At 43.6% G+C, this 26,656-nt stretch overlaps 1 protein-coding gene across 3 annotated transcripts in view; it reads left to right on the plus strand.

The window, feature by feature from the left end:
* Positions 1-26,656, plus strand: part of SRFBP1 (serum response factor binding protein 1) — a 139,610-nt gene that overhangs the window by 97,970 nt on the left and 14,984 nt on the right. The gene's annotated exons all lie outside the window — the stretch shown is intronic.

Here is a 26,656-nt window from a genome sequence, read left to right on the forward strand (position 1 = left end):
GAAAAGTGCTTGTTATTTCAGGTCTGGCAATTATAATAAATAGGGATTTTCATATAAAGCTGCATGATCCGGTCATCAGCCCGTGTGTTTAAGTGCAATAGTCAAGTATCAAGTGCAGTTATGTGCATGGAGGGTGTGGAGACAGATCAATAGTAGGGTGCAGATTCACATGCAGATAATATTTGGAAGGAGGGAACACGACAAAGAGTAGTTGATGTGGTAGGCTTGTTTGAAGAGATGGGTTTTTACAGCGCGCTTGAATAGGTCGGGGCTAGGTATCAATCTGATCGTCTGGGGAAGTGCATTCCAGAAAGCTGGCGCAGCACAAGAGAAGTCTTGGAGACGGAGGTGCGAGGTTCGGATTACGGGGGATGTTAGTCTTAGGTCATTTGTAGAACGGAGGGCACGTGTAGGGCGATAGACGGAGATGAGAGAGGAGATATAAGGCGGTGCAGAACTGTGGAAAGCTTTGTGGGTGAGAGAGATGAGTTTATACTGGACCCTGTAGTGAATGGGTAGCCAGTGTAATGACTGGCACAAGATGGAGGCATCGGTGAAGCGGCTGGACAGAAATATGACCCTGGCTGCCGCATTCAAGATGAATTGGAGAGGAGAAAGTTTGGAAAGAGGGAGACCGATCATTAGAGAGTTGCAGTAGTCCTGACGAGAATGAATAAAAGCGACAGTAAGAGTCTTAGCAGTTTCAAAGGTGAGAAAAGGTCGGATTCTGGAGATGTTTTTAAGATCTAGGTGACAGGAGCGAGTGAGTGATCGGATATAGGGAGTAAAGGAAAGTTTGGTGTTGAATATCACCCCAAGACAGCGGGCATGCTGCTTGGGAGTTATGGTGGAACCCTCCAGGGTAATTTCGATGTTGGGTAGAGTGATGTTAGTAGAAGGGAGAAACACAAGTAGGTCAGTTTTGGAGAGATTTAGTTTCAGTTAGAGGGAGGACATGATGTTAGAGACAGCAGACAGAGAATCCTTGGTATTTTGAATTAGGGTAGGAGTGATGTCAGGGGAAGAAGTGTATAATTGGGTGTCGTCAGCATAGAGATGGTACTGGAACCCAAATCTGCTGATTGTTTGTCCAATAGGGGCAGTGTACAGAGAGAAAAGGAGGGGGCCCAGGACTGAGCCCTGTGGAACCCCGATAGTAAGGGGATAAGGAGAGGAAGAGGAGCCGGCAAAAGATACAGTGAAGGAGCGGTCAGAGAGGTAGGAGGAGAACCAGGAGAGTGCTGTGTCCTTGAGGCGGCCTATGGAGCAGAGCATAGTGAGAAGGAGCTGGTGATCCACAGTATCAAATGCGGCAGATAGATCCAGGAGAATCAGCAGAGAGCAATGACTTTTGGATTTAGCTGTTATTAGAGACTTTTGTGAGGGCAGTTGCCGTGGAGTGTACAGAGCGGAAACCAGATTGTAAGGGGTCGAGAAGAGAGTTATCCGAGAGATAGCGGATTAGACTGGAGTGGACCAAGCGTTCCAGGAGTTTAGAGATGAAGGAAAGGTTAGAGACAGGTCTGTAGTTAGCCGTGCATTTCTGGTCCAGGGATGGCTTTTTAAGTAAAGGGGTAATGATGGCATGTTTAAATGAGGAGGGAAAGATACCTGAAGAAAGAGAGAGGTTAAATATTTTAGTCAGGTGAGTGGTGACCACTGGTGAGAGAGACTGCAGGAGAGGTGAAGGAATATGGTCACTATTGCAGGTTGTAGGCCGGGCAGAAGTGAGGAGCTTGGAAACTTCTTCTTCTGAAACAGGCTCAAAGATGTCTAATGAGCTTGAGGTGCGGCAGGGAAGGGGATCCAGGCACTGAGGAGATTGGGCTGAGATATCCTGATGGATGTGGTTGATTTTTTTCTAGGAAATAAGTGGCCACATCCTCACCACTGAGATTGGAGATGGGGGCCTGTACTTTAGGTTTGAGGAGGGAGTTTAAGGTTTCAAAAAGTAGTTTTAGGTTGTTGGATAGTGAGGTGATGAGGGTGGTGAAGTAGGATTGTTTGGCCAGAGAAAGGGCAGAGTTATAGGTTTTGAGCATGAACTTATAGTGGATGAAGTCTTCTGCTAAGAGAGATTTTCTCCACTGCCGCTCTGCACACCTTGAGCAACGCTGAAGAAAGCGTGTTTGCATAGTGTGCCAGGGCTGCCATTGTCTGTGACGGGTCTTTCTGCGTGTAGAAGGTTATGCTTCATCCAGGGCATTCTTCAGTGTAATATTGAAGTGTGACAATGCTAAGTCTGGACAGAAGAGGGAGGAGATGGGGGCTAAAGATGTGTGGAGGTTGTCCATAAGCTGCTGGGTATTAATGGTACGTGTATTCCGATAAGTGTGGGGGTGTCCTGGGTAAGGAGATAATTCTTGACAGAGAAGGAAAGAAGGTTGTGGTCCAAGAGCGGGAGATTGGATTTAGTAAAGTCGTGCAGCGATCTGGGACGGGAGAAAACCAGGTCCAGAGTATTCCCGTCCTCATGCGTAGGAGAATTAGTAAACTGTGAGAGGTTGAATGAAGAAGTTAGAGGGAGAAGATGAGAGGCAGATTGGGAGAGGGGATCATTGATGGGGATGTTAAAGTCTCCCATGATGAGGGTGGGGATTTCACAGGATAGAAAGTGAGTAAGCCAGGTGGCAAAGTGGTCTAGAAACAGCCTGGAGGGCGATAAACAACTGCCACCCGCAAGGAGAAGGGCTTAAAGAGTCTGTCGGCATGGACTTCAAAGGAAGGAAATGTAAGTGAGGGAACCGGGGGGAATGACCTGGAAAGCACATTGTGATGAAAGGAGTAAACCAACACCTCCACCCTGTCTTTTCTCAGGTCTGGTGGTATGTGAAAATTTCAGCCCACCAAACGAGAGAGCGGCAGCGGCGGTGGTGTCCGAGTGCTGGATCCAGGTTTCTGTAATAGCCAGAAGGTTACGGAAATTAGAGAGGAAAAGATCGTGAATGTAAGTTAGTTTGTTACACACAGACCGTGCATTCCAGAGAGCACAGTGGAAAGCAATAGGAGAAGGCATGCACTGAATGTTAATAAGATTAGCAGGGTTTCTATATGTAGCTGGAGGACAGTAATGTATGCTGGTGGAGGGAGGTCCAGGGTTTGGGGAGATGTCACCTGCAACTAGTAGAAGGAGAAAAACAAAAAGAGCAGGTGGTGGGATGATTTGTATGAACGTTTTGAGTGCTGCATGGCGGTAGTGGCTGGTTTGGAGTGGGTAAGAAATGTCAGTAGAGCCTCAGAGTTATACATGGGAGAAGGGAGGAGTGGATATAGAGAGAGTGCCCAGAATGTGTTAAAGGGCGGGCGACTTGTGAGAAAGCAGAAGTAAAAACAAATAAGAAGCAGATTGTTATGATCAATGCATAATGTAGTATGACTGACCAAGAAGCATGATTGTTTGAAAAACTTATGCACCTTTCCTGTCTCCTGCCCTGTCCAATTGCCATTTTCTAACTGCCAAGCACTTTTTTTTTTTTATCAGATAGATTTTTATTATCCGCAAAGAATAAACAATCAGAATATTTCTCATGGCAATGTTTCATTAAACATTTACAGATAACTTTTTCCCCCCCGACCCAGAGCCCCCCCACCCTGCCCAACCCGAGACCTCAGCCAGAGCCACCCCACTTCCCATCATCATACAACCATTTGAATAAACATCCGTTATATTTCCATTGAATACTAGGTTCCCTATATTCTCATTTATCATCCTAATTCAAGTCCATCCACGGTTGCCACAGCTTGTGGAAGATGTCCAGCTTATTCCTTTTGGTGTAGATAATTTTCTCCAAAGTAAGTATATGCTCCGCTTGCTTAAGAAAGTCTCTTCTTGTTGGAGGTTCCTCTCTAATCCAAAATTTGGCGATCAATTTCCTAGCAATGAATAACAATCGTGCAATAGCTATTTTAAACATGTTGTCCGTAACAATTTCCTCCACATATCCCAATATGCAAGTCAGTGGAACCCTAGGGACAGAACATCCATACACCAGTTCAATACGATTTAAAACAACTATCCAGAAGGAGGACAGTCTAGGGCACTGCCACATCATATGCAATATCCCCGCCTGGGATTGTGAGCACCGAGGGCAGTCCGAGTTCTGCCTAAGCCCAGCCTTGAACAACCTGTCAGGGGTTCTATAGGCCCTATGGATTACGAATAACTGTGATAGCCTGCCTGGTTCACTCATTGATATCTTGGGCACATATTCTAGGACCGACTCCCATCTATCATTGTCAATTATTCCCAATTCAGCTTCCCATTTCCCTTTGGCTCGGATGGGATATTTTTCCAGGAAAGAAAAAAGTAGAAACCCATATATTTCTGAAATCGCCCCCTTCGTGCAGCTATTCTTAAGGATATAGTCGATCATGAGATCAATCTGTACCACTATGGCTCCCCTTTTATTCTGTGCCTGATAAGCATGAGAGATACGATTATACTGGAACAATTCAGACCGTGGCAACTGAAATTCTTCCTGCAACTCCTCAAATGTTTTAAGTCTGCCCTGACTTATCAGCTGCCCCAGCCATTTAATACCTGCTGCAGACCAAAAGTGAAAACCCTCCCTCTGCCTAAATTCCGGTAGATAAATGTTGTCCCAAATAGGCGAGAATCTGGTGAACCCACTCACTTCCCTAATGAGTTTGACTTTTTCCCATACTCTGTGAATTAATTTGATAGTGCACCCATGTGAACCCATTTTTTTGAATTGTCCTCCCTCCAAACTGTCACTCAAAACGTCTGCCTGTAGTAAGAACCTCAAGCTATTAGGTATTTGCACACTCCCTGCCTCCTCCCCCCATCCTTTGAGATGTTGACACTGTGCTGCTAAGAAGTATAGCCATGGATTAGGAAGTGCAAGACCCCCCTCTGTTTTGGCCCTCTGAAGTATCTCCTGTTTAAACCTAGGACTCTTTCCTCCCCATATTAATTCCCCAAACAAAGACCTAATCTTACGGAATCTGCATTGTGTAATCCAAATGGGAGAGTTATGTAGCACGTACAACAACTGTGGCATTACAATCATCTTTAAGAGGTTCACCCTACCAACCACCGATAAATGTAATTTGTTCCATGCCGCAATCTTGGTACGAATTTTCTGCATTAATGGACTTAAATTCAGTTCCTCAAAGGTAGTTAGAGGAAGAGCAATCTGAATACCCAAATATTTGAATTTTTGAACAATCTTTAATTTTGTGGTTATCGCCCTCTCTCCACTGCCCATACTGTCCCCCTCAATCAACAACATACAAGACTTATCCCAGTTTATTGTGAGACCCGAAAACCGACCAAACTCCTCAATCAAAGCAACCGCATTGCACAGGGACCTTTCAGAATCCTCCAGGAACAACAAAATATCGTCAGCATATAATGCAATTTTGTCTTCCCTCCTACCATAGATGTAACCTCTAACCTCCTGAGCACCTCTTATTTTAGCCGCTAACGGCTCCACGGCCAGAGCGAAGAGCAACGGGGACAGCGGACACCCCTGTCTGGTACCCCTAAACAGCGGGAAACTCTCTGACAAATTATTATTAACTCTAATTTTTGCCATTGGGAACGAGTACAGCAACTTAACCCAGGAGATGAATTTTGGACCAAACCCCAGGCGATCCAGTACCGACCACAAGTAACTCCACTCCACACAATCAAAGGCCTTGTGGGCATCTAAAGACACCACAACTCTTTTTCCGGCATTGTCTGCAGGAATTTGCATATTTAAAAATAGCCTTCTCAAGTTAATTGCCGTGGATTTATTGGGCATAAAGCCAGACTGGTCTGGGTGAATCAATTTATCGATCACTTGGGTCAGCCTGTTCGCCAGGGCCTTCGCCAAAATCTTTATGTCAGCCGTTAGAAGTGAAATTGGTCTATACGACTCCGGCTGTTGAGGATCTTTATCAGCTTTAGGAATAACCACCACGATGGCCTCTCTCATTGATGGGGGCAGCACTCCCCTCTCCAACGACTCAGAGAACACTCGCTCCAATTTGGGCATTAACTCTGCATTAAGAATTTTATAAACCTCTACTGGGATACCGTCCGTCCCCGGAGCCTTGCCCCCCGCCATATTCGCCAAAGCCGCCTTCAATTCTTCCTCCCCAAGCGGTCTATCCATCCACTCCCTTTCCTCTCTACCTAGTCTGGGTAAGTCAACCTCTTTCAGATATCTATTCATTTCCTCAGGACTTTTATCCACCCTAGAGGAATATAATTTACTATAAAATCTCCGAAAAACGTCTAAAATTTCCCCCCCCTGAGTAACCGTTTTACCTTCCTCTGTTCTTATGGAGTATACATGTGAAGAATCCCGCTGCGCAGAAACCACCACCGAGAGCAAATGTCCTACCTTCTCTCCCTCAGAATAAAATGTTTCCTTTTGAAAGGCTCTCAACCTATCTGCCCTACGCATATGGAGTTCATCGACCGCTACCTGAGCCGCCCTCATACGAAGTTGTGCTTCTCTTGAATTCTGAGAGGCCAGTGTCTCTTCCGCCACCCTCAGTTCCTCCATCACTGCATTGTCTTGAATTTTAGACTTAGTTTTATGTCTCGAGATGTCCCGGAATAAAATTCCTCTCAGGTATGCCTTCATGGTGTCCCACACTACAAGATTCCCCGCACTCCCTTCATTTATCCTGAAAAACTCCCCGAGTTCAGTTCCCACCTGTTCCATATCCAAATACTGTAGCCAGGAGGGGTGAAATTTCCATCCCAACCCCGTCAGACCACTCTTCCCAGTCATTTGTACAGAGACCAGTACTGGGCTATGGTCCGATATTACTCTAGGCCTATACTCCACCTCATGTATTAGATTATTCACCCCCCCATTTCCCAAAGCCAGATCAATGCGAGATAAAGATCCGTATGTTGCTGAATAACATGAGTAGGCATATGTCCTAGGATTACGCACCCGCCACAAATCTATCCATCCTATTTCTCTTAGATAATTTCCAAAAGGAGTAGAGTTCCCTTCACTTCTCAACTCTGCATGTCTACCCTTGTCCCAGTGATCATTAGATATATTGTTCACATCCCCCACTATAAGGAGGGGCACCCCATCCCACCTACCCGTAATTTCCAGAATCTCCTGTATCTTTTTCTTGGAATATGGTGGTGGAATATAAATTGACACAATACAAATTAACCTGTTAAATATCTTGCATACTAAAAACACAAATTGGCCGTCTTTATCGGTGGTTACCTCAATCTCTTCAAACGGAACACTAACGTGTATCAAAATTGACACACCTCTGGCATAATTTGAGAACGTTGAGTGATACGCCTTTCTCACCCATCTCTTCTGTAGAATAGCAACCTTTTCCTTCACTAGGTGAGTTTCCTGCAGACATATCACTGAAGGCCTCTGTTTCAGTACATATTGGAAAATAGCTGTTCTTTTAGTAGCATTTGCAAGGCCCCTAACATTCCAACTTAGGATTTTAACCTCCCCACCCATTATAGCTTATAGAAACAATGAATGAGTTCAAGCTCCCTAAGGTCTCAACCCCAACTCCCACCCCCTCCCTCCTCCCCCCCCCCATCCCCAATTCCCAACTGAAATAACTCTCTATCTCTCCCCTCTCTTTAAGCCCACCCAACTCCTCTCTACTCTTAGAATATCAAAATAAACTCTCCCTCTCAATTTGAGATCTGGGAACGCTGTTTCACAGCCTAACGATAAAAACTCTGCGTTCCTTCAGCTCCCCCGCCCACCATAGCCAAAATGCAAATTTCGTTGCGCCGCCGAACACAACCTGATGATATCAATATACCATAAAGTCACAGTATAAGTACCAGTTAACTATCAAACCAAACATAACAGTGAAGGGTTAACAATTGCCTCAGTAGCACTTAAATCAGTTTCAGCGGGTCTGCCCCGTTTTGACATGCTTAGTATTGAGATCCAGCCATTGTGACGCCTCCTCTGGATTTTGGAAAAAATGCACCCGATCCAGAGCCACCACCCTTAATTTTGCTGGGTAAATCATTGAATAACGGACATCTAAGTCTCGCAACCTCCTCTTGACCTCTCCAAACTTCATCCGAAGCTTTTGGACCGCCGCAGAGTAATCCGGATAAAGGGAGACCCGATTACCATCAATGGTCAGCTCATCACAATTCCTGGCTTTCCTCAACAAAATGTCTCGGTCCTGATAGTTCAGAATTTTAGCCAAGATAACTCTTGGGGCCGAGCCGGGGGGGAGGGGTCTGGTGGGCACACGGTGCGCTCTTTCAACGGCAAACATCTTAGTAAGGCCATCTCCACCCACAGCGTTTTTTAGCCATGCCTCAATATAAGCCGTGGGGTTGCTCCCTTCCGCCTTTTCTGGGACCCCCACAATCCTTAGGTTGTTCCTGCGGGATCGGTTTTCAAGGTCATCAGTCTTAAACTCCAGATCAGCAATACGTTGAATATACTTTTTTTCCCTGTTTAACAATTCACCAATCCGATCTTCTGCACTCCCAACCCTTTCTTCCACCTCTTCCACTCTCTTTTCAACTTTACGCATAGCAGAGTTTAAAGCGACCATCTCTCCCTTTAATTCATCCGCTCGTAGGTTTAGAGCCCCCAGGGCAGACTTACAGTACATCACCACTGAAAATATGTCCTTCAGAGTCGGCTCCTCCATTTCTGGCATGTCAGACTGTGCAGGCAGAACAGCTCCTGCGGCCCTTGTAGGAGATCCCTGGTCTGACCCACTGCACTGTAGCTGAGCCCCTCCTTCCTGCTGATCTCCGGGGGCACCAGCTGCTCCAGACTCCACACTTCCAGCCTCTGACTGTAGATTTACAGCCTCCTCTGACCTGGCAAATCGCTCCAACTTAGCAATCACATCCATCTTCCTCTGATAAGCAGCGCTTGCCCTCGCCGCCTCCTCTGCAGTCTCAGCGCCATCTTGGGCCTGTGAGCTTCCCGCAGCTGTCAGCTCCTTCTGTCTCCTGCGTGTCATCCTCAGATAAGATTCCGTTCCTTCGGGTCACACCTCGCTCCCCGAGACTATGTGCACTCCTGAGAGTATGATTTGCGCTCGGCGGCGCCTCTAAGGGGTTAATACAGAGATAATGAAGCGGGAGAGCTCTGTTGCACGTCTGTTCACATCGCCTGCTAGGCCACGCCCCAACTGCCAAGCACTTTAAACTGTTGCACACGCGAACACGCACGCGTCCTATCCCAGCCAGACTAAATATATATGAAATGAAATGACTGCTAGTTTCAGGAACCAAATGGCCACAATCAGCAATTAACCAATTAGCATAAGGCCCTAGCAAAAACATTAGTTCAGCTCCAATGTGTTTTATTTTACCAAGGGTAACTGGAGAAATTGAACCCTAGAAGTTGTTGTCCAATTTGTCCTGAGTACGCTGATACCCTATATGTGGGGATAAACCCCTGTCTGGGCGCATGGCAAAGCTCGGAATGGAAGAAGCGCCATTTGACTTTTCAATGCAAAATTTACTGGAATTGAGATGGGACGCCATGTCGCGTTTGGAGAGCCCCTGATGTGCCTAAACATTGAAATTCCCCCACAAGTGACGCCATTTTGGAAAGAAGACCCCCTAAGGAACTTATCTAGATTTGGTGTGAAAACTTCGAACCTCCAAGTGTTTCACTACAGTTTATAACGCAGAGCCATGAAATTTTTTTTTCCACAATTAGCCCCCAGTTTTGTATTTTCCCAAGGGTAACAGGAGAAATTGGACCCCAAAAGTTGTTGTCCAATTTGTCCTGAATACGCTGATACCCCATATGTGGGGGGGGGGGGACCACCGATTGGGTGCATGGCAGAGCTCGGAAGGGAAGGCGTGCCGTTTGGAATGCAGACTTAGATGGATTGGTCTTCAGGCGTCACGTTGCATTTGCAGAGCCCCTGATGTACCTAAACAGTAGAAACCCCCCACAAGTGACCCCATATTGGAAACTAGACCCCCTCAAGGAACTTATCTAGATATGTTGTGAGAACTTTGAACCCCCAAGTGTTTCACTACAGTTTATAACGCAGAGACGTGAAAATAAAAAATCTTTATTTTTTTCCACAAAAATTATTTTTTAGCCCCTGGTTTTGTATTTTCCCAAGGGTAGCAGGAGAATTGGACCCAAAAACGTTGTTGTCCAATTTGTCCTGTGTACGTTGATACCCCATATGTTGGGGTAAACCCCTGTTTGGGCACACGGGAGAGCTCGGAAGGGAAGGAGCACTGTTTTACTTTTTCAAAGCAGAATTGGCTGGAATTGAGATCGGACGCCATGTCGCGTTTGGAGAGCCCCTGATGTGCCTAAACAGTGGAAACCCCCCAATTCTAACTGAAACCCTAACCCAAACACACCCCTAATCCCAACCATAACCCTTATCCCAATTGTAAATGTAATCCAAACCCTAACTTTAGCCACAACCCTAACCCTAACTTTAGCCCCAACCCTAACTTTAACCCTAACTTTAGCCCCAACCCTAACTTTAACCCTAACCCTAATGGGAAAATGGAAATTAATACATTTTTTAAAATTGTATTATTTTTCCCTAACTAAGGGGGTGATGAAGGGGGTATGATTTACTTTTATAGTGTTTTTTTTGGTGGATTTTTATGATTGGCAGCTGCCACACAATAGTTTTTGCGTCTCCACATTTTGAGAGCTATAATTTTTCCATATTTTGGTTCACAGAGTCATGTGAGGTCTTGTTTTTTGCAGGACGAGTTGCCATTTTTATTGGTACCATTTTCGGGCATGTGACATTTTTTGATCGCTTTTTATTCCGATTTTTGTGAGGTAGAATGAACAAAAAACAGCTATTCATGAATTTCTTTTGGGGGCGGGGGCGCTTATACCGTTCCACGTTTGGTAAAATTGATAAAGCAGTTTTATTCTTCGGGTCAGTACGATTACAGCGATACCTCATTTATATAATTTTTTATGTTTTGGCGCTTTTATACGATTTTATATATAAAATAATTATTTTAGCATCGCTTTATTCTGAGGACTATAACTTTTTTAGTTTTTCGTTGATGACGCTGTATGGCAGCTCGTTGTTTTGCGGGACAAGATGATGTTTTCAGCAGTACCATGGTTATTTATATTGGTCTTTTTGATCGTGTGTTATTCCACTTTTTGTTTGGCAGTATGATAATAAAGCGTCGTTTTTGCCTCTTTTTTTTTTTTTTTTACGGTGATCACTGAAGGGGTTAACTAGGGGGACAGTTTTATAGGCCGGGTCTTTACGGACGCGGCGATACTAAATACGGTATGTGTACTTTTATTTTTTGTTTTGTTTTTTTTTATTTAGATAAAGAAATGTATTTATTGGAGCAGTATTTTTTTATTTTTTAAATACGTGTAAATATTTTTTTTTTTTACTTTGTCCCAGGGGGAGACATGACTATATAGGGTCAGATCGCTGATCTGACACTTTGCAATGCACTGTGTCAGATCAGCGATCATACAGGCACCGCAGGGAGGCTTCCTGGCGTTTGCTCTGAGCAGGCAGCTGACACCCGGCCCCGATCGGCCGCGCTCCCCCCGTGAGTGTGGCTGATCGGTGTGGCGCAGGGCCGCGCTTAGTAACCCGATGTTTACCCTGGTTACCATCCTAAAAGTAAAAAAAACAAACAGTACATACTTACCTACCGCTGTCTGTCCCCGGCGCTCTGCTTCTCTGCACTCCTCCTGTACTGGCTGTGAGCACAGCGGCCGGAAAGCAGAGCGGTGACGTCACCGCTCTGCTTTCCGGCTGACCGACGCTCACAGCCAGTACAGGAGGAGTGCAGAGCACAGCACCGGGGGACAGACAGCGGTAGGTAAGTATGTACTGTTTGTTTTTTTTACTTTTAGGATGGTAACCAGGGTAAACATCGGGTTACTAAGCGCGGCCCTGCGCTTAGTTACCTGATGTTTACCAGTGAAGACATCGCTGGATCGGTGTCACACACGCCGATCCAGCGATGTCCGCGGGAGATCCAGCGACGAAATAAAGTTCTGGACTTTCTTCAGCAACCAACGATCTCCCAGCAGGGGCCTGATCGTTGGTCGCTGTCACACATAACGATTTCATTAACGATATCGTTGCTACGTCACAAAATGCAACGATATCGTTAACAATATCGTTATGTGTGAAGGTACCTTAAAGTCAGTGCTACATTTCTAAATCTCAAAGGCTATGTTTTTCATGGAAGTATTCCCCACATGTATATTTTTACTTTGTCCCTAGAGCTCCACAAACGAAGTGAGTGCCATAAAGAGTAACCTTTGGCCAACTTTTTTTTTCCTTTACAAATACTGAGTAGGTGTGAAAATGTATCTTGGGCCATATAGGTTTCCTTTGTTTTTGTTTTCAATGGGAGCCAGTAGGTGATCTATCCCACCATAAATGTGCTTACAGTGGGAATACATTATATATGATAAAGGTAGTGGTGTAACTCTACAGAATTTGCCTTCTTACACCCATCCCTGTTCTTTTCTCATCTCTGCTCTTGTTAGTCTCCTGGGCGAGTGACATTATTTTTTATTAAACATTTTATCCTTCCCCATCTTTACAGGGTTTTTTTTTATTATTATTATCAATTTGTTAACTCCCCAGGGGCTTTTTTCATAGTTCTGACTTGCATCTTGGATTGCAAAATGCCACCCATTTCTGCATTCTGAAACTATTAATGTTAAAATGAACCTGTGCATTTTAACATGTTTTAACAAGCTGAAAACAGACTTCTGAAAGATGGCTACATAGAAGGTCCATGTAGGAGATGCAATGCTTGTAATTTATGGTAATTTGGCAACTGATCGCAGTTCATTACTGTTTTCCTTCCAGTCCTGGAGGAAGGAAAGGTGCAGGAGTATCTATCCTAGAATTTGCAGATATGTGTTTGGGTTGATTTGTGTTTGAGGAGCTTACACGTCTTGTTAAAGGTCTGTAGATGTGAATTCTTACATACCGTAGTCAACAAGACTACTTTTGAGGAATGAAAAAGAAAATAACATTAGAATTATGACTTGACAATTACAAAATTTGGCAACGTGTCTATCAGCAAACGTGTCTATCGGGCAGCACGGTGGCGCAGTGGTTAGCACTGCAGCCTTGCAGCGCTGGGGTCCTGGGTTCTAATCCCACCCAGGACAACATCTGCAAAGAGTTTGTATTTTCTCTCCGTGTTTGTGTGGGTTTCCTCCGGGCACTCCGGTTTCCTCCCACATTCCAAAGACATACTGATAGGGATTCTAGATTGTGAGCCCCATCAGGGACAGTGATGGTAATGTGTGCAAAACTGTAAAGCGCTGCGGAATATGTTAGCGCTATATAAAAATAAAGATTATTATTATTTATTATTAACGTGTATCAGTTGGCCTCTTACCTGGCCAGTATTAGGCTATGTGCACACGTTCAGGTTTTTTCGCGGTAAAAACGCTATAAAAACTCATTAAAAACGCATACATTATGTATTCTATCATTTAGAATGCATTCTGCATGTTATGTGCACATGGATGCGCTTTTTTCCACGAAAAAAACGCATCGCGGTAAAAAAAATGAGCATGTTCATTATTTTTGCGGATTTTCTGCGTTTTTCCCGCAATTCTATGCATTTGGGAAAAAACGCACAAAAACGCGTCAAAATCGCGGTAATAACGCATGCGGATTTCTGGCAGAAATGTCCGGTTTTTGTCAGGAAAATTTCTGCAAGAAATCCTGACGTGTGCACATAGCCTTACTACTAGATGTTGGCAGACAGCTGCTCTCGATAAAGTGATGCTGAACTGTGATCGAGATCATTCCACGTTCTTGTCTGTACGATAGGACGTAGCTTTGCAACAAAGCAAACAATCTAATTCAATCCCTGCTCACTCGATGATTGCAATTTAACTTCCCATTTATCAACCCCGTGAAGTGCACATACCTGGCATTCTGTGAACTATGGAAAGGTTACTATGTCACATAGATAACAGTGCTGCTAGCGTTCACTCGACAGCCACTTATCCTTTTCATCAAAGACTGTGGAGATTTTTACTTGACCAGAGGGTTCATATGAGCATTTTGCAGATCTGTAAAGATAGTAATGACCAGTAAAGAGAACTTGTTGAGTGTTTTTGTATTTTGTGCTTCAATTCCTCACTATTATCCCAATTCCGATTTTCTGGACTGATCTCTCATTCAGAGTACATACATTGTATCTGTGTAAGAAAAACACTGCAGCAGCATAAATTTGTCTCCATCATGGGCTCAAGACTGACATCTCTTACCTACTCTGCACATTGCCGCAAGTTAGGGGGCATTGACACATCCGTCTGAATGTCTACGTGCTGCCCGATTGCTTGCTCAGGTGACCATGATGTGTGACTGGATGTGTCAGCATGGAGTGCTTGATGCAAGAACACCGAATGAGACAAGGTGGGAACACATGGATGCAAGTTTAATGCTTTGGCGTGATTTCTGTGGGGACGCTTTGTTTGTCATTCTACCGATAATGGAGGCTCTGGGTGTCACTTCTGTAGGTGAATCGAGAGCTGGATAGCAATACTTGAGGGAGATTGGGGATCACTGGTATAGGACGTTGTGAATATGATCTTGAATCCATGATTTTCATGGATGTATGAATGGACACGTGATGCTCTCTGCTCTATTGGTCCTAGTACTTTCTGATTTATAAAAATTTTTAAAAAAAAATCAGACATTACACATTTATATGTGAACACAGCCTTCACCACATGTGTGTACAAGTTTAGGTTGGAGGGGATCTCCAAGCTCTAAGTGTGAATAAGAGACATCATTCTCTGCTGACCTCGCTCTTCTGCTCTATCACTTCAGTGCTTGAGCGAGCCCACATATAATGCTCTCCTCTCTGCTGACCTCGCTCGTCTGCTCTGCTGTCACTTCAGTGCAAGAGCGAGCCCACATTTGACGTTCTCTCAGCTGACCTCGCTTGTCTACTCTGCTATCACTTTAGTGCAGGAGCGAGCCCACATATGAAGCTCTCCTCTCTGCTGACATCGCTCGTCTGCTGTGCTATCACGTCAGTGCAGGAGTGAGCCCACACATGACTCTACTTTCTGCTGACATTGCTATTTAGAAAAATAGAGCATCACCTTTTAAGAAATGAGGGTGCAAAACCATGGTACCCTGAGCCCCCTCATTTGCATGTTACATTAAAGTTAATTCTTGGGGTAATGGAGGAACAGATTAGGAAATTAACAAAGATATATATTATCGAGTGTTTTCTTGTTTGATCGTGGGGCCGGTTTACACCAGGCAATAGTGAGGTAAGAAATCTAAAAGAAATCAAGAGCAAAAAATGTGGTAGTCTGTAATGGTTACTTTTTTTAAACCAAGCTTAAGGTAAAAATTATGGAGTCACTCAATTATGAGGGAAAAAATTATGGAATCACCCTGTAAATTTTCATAACCAAAATTAACACCTGCATCAAATTAGATATGCTCTCTAGTCTGCATCTAAAAAGGAGTGATCACACCTTGGAGTGCTGTTGCACCAAGTGGACTGACATGAATCACCTCCAACACGAGAGATGTCAATTGAAACAAAGGAGAGGATTATCAAACTCTTAAAAGAGGGTAAATCATCACGCAATAATGCAAAAGATGTTGGTTGCTCAGTCAGCTGTGTCTAAAATCTGGACCAATACAAACAACATGGGAAGGTTGTTAAAGGCAAACATACTGGTAGACCAAGGAAGACCTCAAAGTGTCAAGACCGGAAACTTAAAACAATATGTCTCCAAAACAGGAAATGCACAACAGAATAAATGAGGAACAAATGGGTGGAAACTGGAGTCAACGTCTGTGACCGAACTGTAAGAAACCGCCTAAAGGAAATGGGATTGACATACAGAAAAGCTAAACGAAAGCCATCATTTAACACCTAAACAGAAAAAAACAAGGTTACAATGGGCTAACGAAAAGCAATCGTGGTATGTGGATGACTGGATGAAAGTCATATTCAGTGATGAATCGCGAATCTGCATTGGGCAAGGTGATGATGCTGGAACTTTTTTTTGGTGCCGTTCCAATGAGATTTATAAAGATGACTGCCTGAAGAGAACATGCAAATTTCCACAGTCATTGATGATATGGGGCTGCTTGTCAGGTGAAGGCACTGGGGAGATAGCGGTCATTACATCTTCAATAAATGCACAAATTTATGTTGATATTTTGATACAGGAAAGAAATATATCCTGGTACCGTGTTAGCCAGTGGATAGAAAAATATTTAGAATTGAGAGTCCTCAGTGGTTGATACCTTTTAATGGCTAACTGAAAAGATGGTAACAAATTGCAAGCTTTCGAGACTACACAGGTCTATTGTAGTCTCGAAAGCTTGCAATTTGTTACCATCTTTTCAGTTAGCCATTAAAAGGTATCACTGAGGACTCTCAATTCTAAATGTTGATATTTTGGACACTTTTCTTATCCCATCAATTGAAAGGATGTTTGGGGATGATGAACTCATCAAGATTATAATGCATCCTGCCATAGAGCAAAAGCTGAAAAGATTCCTTGAAAAAAGACACATAAGGTCAATGTCATGGCCTACAAAAAGTCCAGATCTCAATCCAATTGAAAATCTTTGGTGGAAGTTGAAGAAAATGGTCCATGATAAGGCTCCAACCTGCAAAGCTGATCTGGCAACAGCAATCAGAGAAAGTTGGAGCCAGATTGATGAAGAGTACTGTTTGACACTCATTAAGTCTATGCCTCAGAGACTGCAAGCTGTTATAAAAGCCAGAGGTGGTGCAACAAAATACTAGTGATGTTTTGGAGGGTTTTTTTTGTTTGTTTTTCATGATTCCATTATTTTTTCCCTCATAATTGAGTGACTCCGTAATTTTTGCCCTATGCTTGGTTAAAAAAAAGTAACCATTACTGACTACCAGATTTTTTGTTCTTGACTTTAGTTTTGTGCCATGTCTGTGATCTGCTTTTTTTCAACAAAATTAAACAACTGAATGAACATCCTCCAAGATCGGTGATTCCATAATTTTTGCCAGGGGTTGTACATGGAACCAATTGGACATGTGGAATCAACGTTGTTGGCTGTTAGGTCATTTATGTATATGGAACAACTATGCATCTAAGTTGGTGGACCACAATAAGACACAGGTGTATAGAGACATGACCTTGCCATAATCACCACTTTGGGTTGGTGGCAGTCATCCAGCTCCCACTCCACACACAAAGCTATGGATCAGTAAGTTTAGCACTAAGTATTGGAGTAAACTGCGGCATACACCCAGTTAAACTAAATTAAGGCAGTCTCCCTGCGGAGGATCAGGAGACATTCTAGGACTATTGATCCCTTGAACATTATATTTTCACTTTGGCATTGTGTGCACAATTCACCCTGCCCTATTGGTGAAGATACGTATTAGCCACTGGGCTGAATCATACCAACTGATACTGTTAAATATTTTACTCTCTACACACCTGTGTCCTATTATGGTCCACCAACTTAGATGCCTAGTTGTTCCATATACGGTGAGTATGTGACCTAACTTCCAACAACATTGATTCCACACATCTAAATTGTTCCATGTATGTGTGCTAGCGCTGTAGTATATACTGATGCAATTTATTAGGTTTTACTATCGAAAGCTAAAGTTGGTGTTTGGTATTACTTAGGTGTGCTTTAAGTATTTAGCAAAAAATGACCTCTTTGCATGGTAGATCGGTAGCAATATCCTTTAAGGGTAACTGTTATTTTACTTAACTATTCAGAATAAACTGTTGTATGTACATAAGGAATAACACTATTTCTGACCATTAACCCCTTTACCCCCAAGGGTGGTTTGCACGTTAATGACCGGGCCAATTTTTACAATTCTGACCACTGTCCCTTTATGAGGTTATAACTCTGGAACGCTTCAATGGATCCTGGTGATTCTGACATTGTTTTCTCGTGACATATTGTACTTCATGACAATGGTAAAAATTATTTGATAGTACCTGCGTTTATTTGTGAAAAAAACGGAAATTTGGCGAAAATTATGAAAATTTCGCAATTTTCCAACTTTGAATTTTTATGCAATTAAATCACAGAGATATGTCACACAAAATACTTAATAAGTAACATTTCCCACATGTCTACTTTACATCAGCACAATTTTGGAACCAAAATTTTTTTTTGTTAGGGAGTTATAAGGGTTAAAAGTTGACCAGCAATTTCTCATTTCTACAACACCATTTTATTTTAGGGACCACATCTCATTTGAAGTCATTTTGAGGGGTCTATATGATAGAAAATACCCAAGTGTGACACCATTCTAAAAACTACACCCCTCAAGGTGCTCAAAACCATATTCAAGAAGTTTATTAACCCTTCTGGTGCTTCACAGGAATTTTTTGAATGTTTAAATAAAAATGAACATTTAACTTTTTTTCACAAAAAATGTAATTCAGCTCCAATTTGTTTTATTTTACCAAGGGTAACAGGAGAAAATGGACCCCAAACATTGTTGTACAATTTGTCCTGAGTATGCCAATACCCCACATGTGGGGGTAAACCACTGTTTGGGCGCATGGCAGAGCTCGGAAGCGAAGGAGTGCCATTTGACTTTTCAATGCAAAATTGACTGGAATTGAGATGGGACGCCATGTTTCGTTTGGAGAGCCCCTGATGTGGCTAAACATTGAAACCCCCCACAAGTGACACCATTTTGGAAAGTAGACCCCCTAAGGAACTTATCTAGAGGTGTGGTGAGCACTTTGACCCAACAAGTGCTTCACAGAAGTTTATAATGTAGAACCGTAAAAATAAAAAATCATATTTTTTCACAAAAATTATCTTTTTGCCCCCAATTTTTTATTTTCCCAAGGGTAAGAGAAGAAATTGGACCCCAAAAGTTGTTGTACAATTTGTCCTGAGTACGCGGATACCCCATATGTGGGGGTAAACCACTGTTTGGGTGGATGGGAGAGCTCGGAAGGGAAGGAGCGCCGTTTGACTTTTCAAAGCAAAATTGACAGGAATTGAGATGGGACGCCATGTTGCGTTTGAAGAGCCACTGATGTGCCTAAACATTGAAACCCCCCACAAATGACACCATTTTGGAAAGTAGACCCCCTAAGGAACTTATCTAGAGGTGTGGTGAGCACTTTGACCCACCAAGTGCTTCACAGAAGTTTATAATGCAGAGCCGTAAAAATAAAACAAAATTTTTTTCCCACAAAAATTATTTTTTTAGCCCCCAGTTTTGTATTTTCCTGAGGGTAACAGGAGAAATTGGACCCCAAAATTTGTTGCCCAATTTGTCCTGAGTGCGATGATACACCATATGTGGGGGGAACCACTGTTTGGGCACATGGGAGGGCTCAGAAGGGAAGGAGTGCCATTTGAATGCAGACTTAGATGGAATGGTCTGCAGGTGTCACATTGCGTTTGCAGAGCCCCTAATGTACCTAAACAGTAGAAACCCCCCACAAGTGACACCATTTTGGAAAGTAGACCCCCTTAGGAACTTATCTAGATGTGTGCTGAGCGCTTTGACCCACCAAGGGCTTCACAGAAGTTTATAATGGAGAGCCGTAAAAATAAAACAAAAATTTTTTCCCACAAAAATTATTTTTTAGCCCCCAGTTTTGTATTTTCCCGAGGGTAAAAGGAGAAATTCGACCCCACAATTTGTTGTCCAATTTGTCCTGAGTGCGCTGATACCCCATATGTGGGGGGGAACCACTGTTTGGGCGCATGGGAGGGCTCGGAAGGGAAGGAGCTCCATTTGGAATGAGGACTTAGATGGAATGGTCTGCAGGTGTCACATTGCATTTGCAGAGCCCCTAATGTACCTAAACAGTAGAAACCTCCCACAAGTGACACCATTTTGGAAACTAGACCCCCTAAGGAACTCATCTAGATGTGTTGTGATAGCTTTGAACCCCCAAGTGTTTCACTACAGTTTGTAACGCAGAGCCGTGAAAATTAAAAAAAACAATCTTTCCCCCCAAAATTATTTTTTAGCCCCCAGTTTTGTATTTTCCCGAGGGTAAGAGGAGAAATTCGACCCCAAAAGTTGTTGTCCAATTTGTCCTGAGTACGCTGATACCCCGTATGTTGGGGGAAACCAACGTTTGAGCGCATGGCAGAGCTCGGAAGGGAAGGAGCGCCATTTGGAATGCAGACTTAGATGGAATGGTCTGCAGACGTCACATTGCGTTTGCAGAACCCCTAATGTACCTAAACAGTAGAAACCCCCCACAAGTGACCCCATATTGGAAACTAGACCCCCCAGGGAACTAATCTAGATGTGTTGTGAGAACTTTGAACCCCCAAGTGTTTCACTACAGTTTATAACGCAGAGCCGTGAAAATAAAAAATCTTTTTTTTTCCCACAAAAAATGTTTTAGCCCCGAGTTTTGTATTTTCCCAAGGGTAGCAGGAGAAATTGGACCCCAAAAGTTGTTGTCCTATTTGTCCTGAGTACGCTGATACCCCATATGTTGGGGTAAACCCCTGTTTGGGCACACGGGAGAGCTCGGAAGGGAAGAAGCACTGTTTTACTTTTTCAACGCAGAATTGGCTGGAATTGAGATCGGACGCCATGTCGCGTTTGGAGAGCCCCTGATGTGCCTAAACAGTGGAAACCCCCCAATTATAACTGAAACCCTAATCCAAACACATCCCTAACCCTAATCCCAACAGTAACCCTAACCACACCTCTAACCCTGACACACCCCTAACCCTAATCCCAACCCTATTCCCAACCGTAAATGTAATCTAAACCCTAACTTTAACTTTAGCCCCAACCCAAACTGTAGCCCTAGCTCTAACCCTAGCCCTAACCCTAGCCCTAACCCTAGCCCTGACCCTAACCCTAGCCCTAACCCTAGCCCTAACCCTAGCCCTAACCCTAGCCCTAACCCTAGCCCTAACTCTAACCCTAGCCCTAATGGGAAAATGGAAATAAATACATTTTTTTAATTTTTCCCTAACTAAGGGGGTGATGAAGGGGGGTTTGATTTACTTTTATAGCGGGTTTTTTAGCGGATTTTTATGATTGGCAGCCGTCACACACTGAAAGACGCTTTTTATTGCAAAAAATATTTTTTGCGTTACCACATTTTGAGAGCTATAATTTTTCTATATTCTGGTCCACAGAGTCATGTGAGGTCTTGGTTTTTGCGGGACGAGTTGATGTTTTTATTGGTAACATTTTCGGGCACGTGACATTTTTTGATCGCTTTTTATTCCGATTTTTGTGGGGCAGAATGACCAAAAACCAGCTATTCATGAATTTCTTTTGGGGGAGGCGTTTATACCGTTCCGCGTTTGGTAAAATTGATGAAGCAGTTTTATTCTTCGGGTCAGTACGATTACAGCGACACCTCATTTATATCATTTTTTTATGTTTTGGCGCTTTTATACGATAAAAACTATTTTATAGAAAAAATAATTATTTTTGCATCGCTTTATTCTCAGGACTATAACTTTTTTATTTTTTTGCTGATGATGCTGTATGGCGGCTCGTTTTTTGCGGGACAAGATGACGTTTTCAGCGGTACCATGGTTAGTTATATCTGTCTTTTTGATTGCGTGTTATTCCACTTTTTGTTCGGCGGTATGATAATAAAGCGTTGTTTTTTGCCTCGTTTTTTTTTTTTTTTTCTTACGGTGTTTACTGAAGGGGTTAACTAGTGGGCCAGTTTTATAGGTCGGGCCGTTACGGACGCGGCGATACTAAATATGTGTACTTTTATTGTTTTTTTTTTTTTATTTAGATAAAGAAATGTATTTATGGGAATAATATTTTTATTTTTTTTTTCATTATTTTGGAATATTTTTTTTTATTTTTTTTTACACATTTGAAATTTTTTTTTTTTACTTTTTTACTTTGTCCCAGGGGGGGACATCACAGATCAGTGATCTGACAGTTTGCACAGCACTCTGTCAGATCACTGATCTGATAGGAGTGCAGGCTGCTTCACAGTGCCTGCTCTGAGCAGGCTCTGTGAAGCCACCTCCCTCCCTGCAGGACCCGGATCCGCGGCCATCTTGGATCCGGGCCTGGAGCAGGGAGGGAGGGAGGTAAGACCCTCGCAGCAACGCGATCACATCGCGTTGCTGCGGGGGGCTCAGGGAAGCCCGCAGGGAGCCCCCTCCCTGCGCGGTGCTTCCCTGTACCGCCGGCACATCGCGATCATCTTTGATCGCGGTGTGCCGGGGGTTAATGTGCCGGGGGCGGTCCGTGACCGCTCCTGGCACATAGTGCCGGATGTCAGCTGCGATAAACAGCTGACACCCGGCCGCGATCGGCGGCGCTCCCCCCGTGAGCGCTGCCGATCGCATATGACGTACTATTGCGTCCTTGGGAAGTAAAGCCCACCCCACATGGACGCAATAGTACGTCTAATGGCAGAAAGGGGTTAACCTTGTCGAAAAAGCCAGTTTTCACAGGCCAAATGTTTCCAATGTGACGTGCCCCTTCCTGTGGTAATATCTTGGGAATGCTTCTACAAATGCCATTGATTCTGAGTCTGTTTTTTCCATTGTTTTTCATGTTCATGGTAAATTTACGTATAGTTTTTTTATTATTATTATTAATGATTAAATTATTATGTACTTAAAGGGATTTGGTCAGCAGGATTTTACATCCCAAACTGATTATATTCACGTGTAGTGCTTTTAAAGACAAGTCCAACAATACCTTTACATGACCAGTCCATTCCTGCATTACTGATGAATGTGTTTCAGATGATATGCAAATGACTATGGCAGATCTGAAGCCTCTGTCACTCCAGATCTATTCCCCGCCCAGCGCTACTTCCTCCTGTATGACAGCCTCTATGCTGAGTTACTTAAAGTGAACCTGTCAGGTCCCCCATGTCCTCCAATCCATCAGCATTCAGCTATTTGTGATTACACTGCCATGACCAGACATTCAGAAGATTGCTTCAGATCATTCGCAGTGCGCGCCTCTGAAGCCGGGAAGTGTACACCTGGCTTCAGAGATGCAGTGATGCTGCCGGAATGAGTGGCGCGCCTGCTCAGATTTGCACGAATGGTGCCCACAGGGGCATGATATCATGTAAAGAGAGCAACGAATACCCCATCGACTAGCCAAAACCCTCATTAGCATAGGAATATCAGAGGTTAGAAATGCTTTTCTTTTCAAGCATTTATTTAACTGAATTATGTTATATGGGGATGGTTAGAGAGTCCGTTTAATCACGAATAGCTGAATGCTGTTGGAGTGGGGGGCATGGCGGACCTGACAGGTTCACTTTAAGGCAAAGGAACCATCAAGCGGGAGGAGTCTGGGCTTTGCGGGTAATAGAGCTGGGGTGACAGAGGCTTCAGACCTACCATATCCTTTTGCATATCAATTCAAACATTGATTTCTCAATAATGGAGGAACAGATGGACTATATAAAGGTATTGCTGGATTTGTCAAAAGAGCCATATGTGAATATAAAATAGTTTGGGATATAAAATCCTGGGAACAGATTTCCTTTAACCCCTTCACAACCTTGGACGTATCCCTACGTCCAGGTCGGTAGGTATTTACCGACCTTGGTCATATGACTACGTCTAGGAGATTATACGCACGCAGCAGCGGAGCCTGAGGTGGCTCTCAGTGCTTGTTTTGCATTTAGTTGATATAGAGTGTTTTCCCTGTTACTAATAATGGATCCAATATAGGCTTTTCTCTCATTGTTTAATATACTTTTATACGTGCCACATTTTTATAAGCTTGAAATGTGAATGCAAATTTTTAAGTGAATAAAGAAAATGACACACACATACGGTAACATAAACTGCACAGTTACTTACGTTTAGATGATGACCAGAAGGGTAGATAAAATCCCAAATCTATTGTCAATAGCAGTTATCCTTTATCCTATAAAGTCATCTTTCCTTAGGAATCTGTGGTTTCAGGCCATGAAGGAGTTCCATTTCTGGTAACCACATGAATTCCTGACTCTTCTGCACTTTTAATTTCAATGAGTCTGCTCTTGTAAAATAAAATTATACAGCAGAAAGTGGTATTTCTATTTCATGGGAAAAGCACATATGTATGGTTATTTAGGAGGCCTCCTGGAAGCCTGGCATACATTGATGCTCAGATTTGTGTGTTAAACTCGTTCATTTTAATTTTACACCAAATTGTGTAGATTTAGATTACTGTGTGTTACCATTATGTTATAATACAATGTATCACTTCACTTTCCAGTGTGTAAGGCTACTTTCACACTAGCGTCGGTACGGGGCCGTCGCCATGCGTCCGACGCAAACTGCGAAAAAAATGAACAACGGGGGCAGCGAATGCAGTTTTACAACGCATCCGCTGCTCCATTGTAAGGTTCGGGGAGGAGGGGACGGAGTTCCGGCCGTGCATGCGCGGTCGGAAATGGCGGACTCGACGCACAAACAAAGTTACATGTAACTTTTTTTTTGTGCCGACTGTCCGCCAAAACACGACGCATCCGTCACACGACTTATGCGACGTGTGGCGATACGTTGCAATGCGTCGCTAATGCAAGTCTATGGAGAAAAAACGCATCCTGCGGGCAACTTTGCAGGATGCGTTTTTTTCTCCAAAACGACGCATTGCGACGTCCGTCACACGACGCTAGTGTGAAAGTAGCCTTATGTGTTCATGGTACACTATCCATTATGATATTCTAAAAATTGGCTTTGCTCTAGAAAGAAGAAACCATTCGTCCTAGTGCTATACAACTAGTTACTCTCCAGAAATGCTATAGGTAGCGCTGGAGAGGCCAGTGGTGGCTCACAGCTGTCTCATTGATGTGTCTTCTTTTTGGAAAGTAATCTACAGCTAGACACGTCTGCACTCTAGCAGGGACACCTCAGGTATTCGACTTTTAGAGGCCCCAATGGAGGAGATGGGAGCAGTTTTGCAGTGCTTCTGGCCCCTCTCCTTTAGGCCAGAGGTCCCCAACTCCAGTCCTCAAGCCCCACCAACAGGTCATGTTTTCAGGATTTCCTTTGCATTGCACAGGTGATGCAATTATTACCTGGGCAAGACTAAGGAAATCCTGAAAACATGACATGTTGGTGGGCCTTGAGGACTGGAGTTGGGGACCCCTGCTTTAGGCGACATAGCACTCAATGATCACTGGTTTACTGAATAGAAGTATTAGCATTGCTGATGATTGTATTGGACCCAGCGATCATATGATCAATGGGCATTGGTCCGGTCTAGCAGAGCCGCTAGGTCATAGTAGGCGCAGACAAGTAATTTTTTTCTATATTCACTGCACACAAGCAATAAATTACACCTTAATTTATATAAATCCCAAAAAGTGGTGAAAATAAATAAAACAGCGCCTCATACTGCCAGTCTAGTGGAGGTGGTATGGGCTAAGGCTGCTGAATTGCAGAGAAAATGGGGGGGAAATGGCTGGTCATTAAGGGGTTAAACCTAAGAAGTCCAATCTTTTATCATAGGTGAGTCTGGGGGACCTCCTACTCATCAGCAGGTCGGCTTTCCCCCTGAAGATTGACAGTCTGCTGTCTTAAAGGGACACTGTCACCTGAATTTGGAGGGAACAATCTTCAGCCATGGAGGCGGGATTTTTGGGTGTTTGATTCACCCTTTCCTTACCCGCTGGCTGCATGCTGGCCGCAATATTGAATTGAAGTTCATTCTCTGTCCTCTGTAGTACATGCCTGCACAAAGCAATCTTGCCTTGCGCAGGTGTGTACTATGGAGGACAGAGAATGAACTTCAATCCAATATTGCAGCCAGCGGGTAAGGAAAGGGTGAATCAAACACCCGAAAACCCCGCCTCCATGGCTGAAGATTGTTCCCTCCAAATTCAGGTGACAGTGTCCCTTTAAGGCCCACCTACGCCCCACCCTTACACAATACATAGTTACCATTGAAGCCATCATTCGGCCCATAGCTAGCTCCTCAGATTTCATCATACATAGTCGAGCGCTTCTGTGTTCTGCATGAGAGGGCTGCTAACTGACCCAGTGACTTATTTCCTGGAAAAGAAAGGGATCCGCCAATGTGGTGGATCCTTTTCTTCCCTGAGAGGTGATGAGTCTGAAGGCCCCATACACGTTAATGTTGGCCGAACTCACCTATGTTATCTGGATCGGCCAACAAGTGTAGTCTGTGTATGGGGGCCTGTGTATAACTGCACATGCTATGTGCCTGCACACTTCTCAGGTTGTGATCTCCATCTTTCTTGCATGTAATCAGATCAGTCCGTCATCGAGTCTGGGCCAGGAAAACTTTGATTCATATCTTTTACTACTTTCCTCTGAATGCACAGATTTTCTAAACTAGGACTTACTTCATAGTGGTGACTGGCCAAGCTGTTCCTGAACAACGTAACTGTTCATTGTGCAGACGCCATGGTGATAATTTAATAATGGCACAATGCTCTCCACTTGTAAGAGGAAGATGTGAGGGAGAAATGCTAATTTCCAAGCACATTGCGCACTGTGAAGGTATGACTACGTCTCGGTGTTCCATTACTGTTCCATTCATTGGGCGAGCACCACAATATTTCTTTACAGTCTATTCATCTGAAAAGCCATAGCACAAAATGCTGTTATTTTGCTGCAGTCAGAAGACATTGCCTCATGTTTATTTACAGAATATGGGAAGTTTGGGCCAGTGGAAGCAGAACCCTGGGCTGTGCCGTTAAAGACTAGTTTGTTAAGCCCACTCCAAACATAAGGTGCCATT

The sequence above is a fragment of the Ranitomeya imitator genome, chromosome 1, assembly GCF_032444005.1.
Source record: "Ranitomeya imitator isolate aRanImi1 chromosome 1, aRanImi1.pri, whole genome shotgun sequence".
Taxonomy (NCBI): domain Eukaryota; kingdom Metazoa; phylum Chordata; class Amphibia; order Anura; family Dendrobatidae; genus Ranitomeya; species Ranitomeya imitator.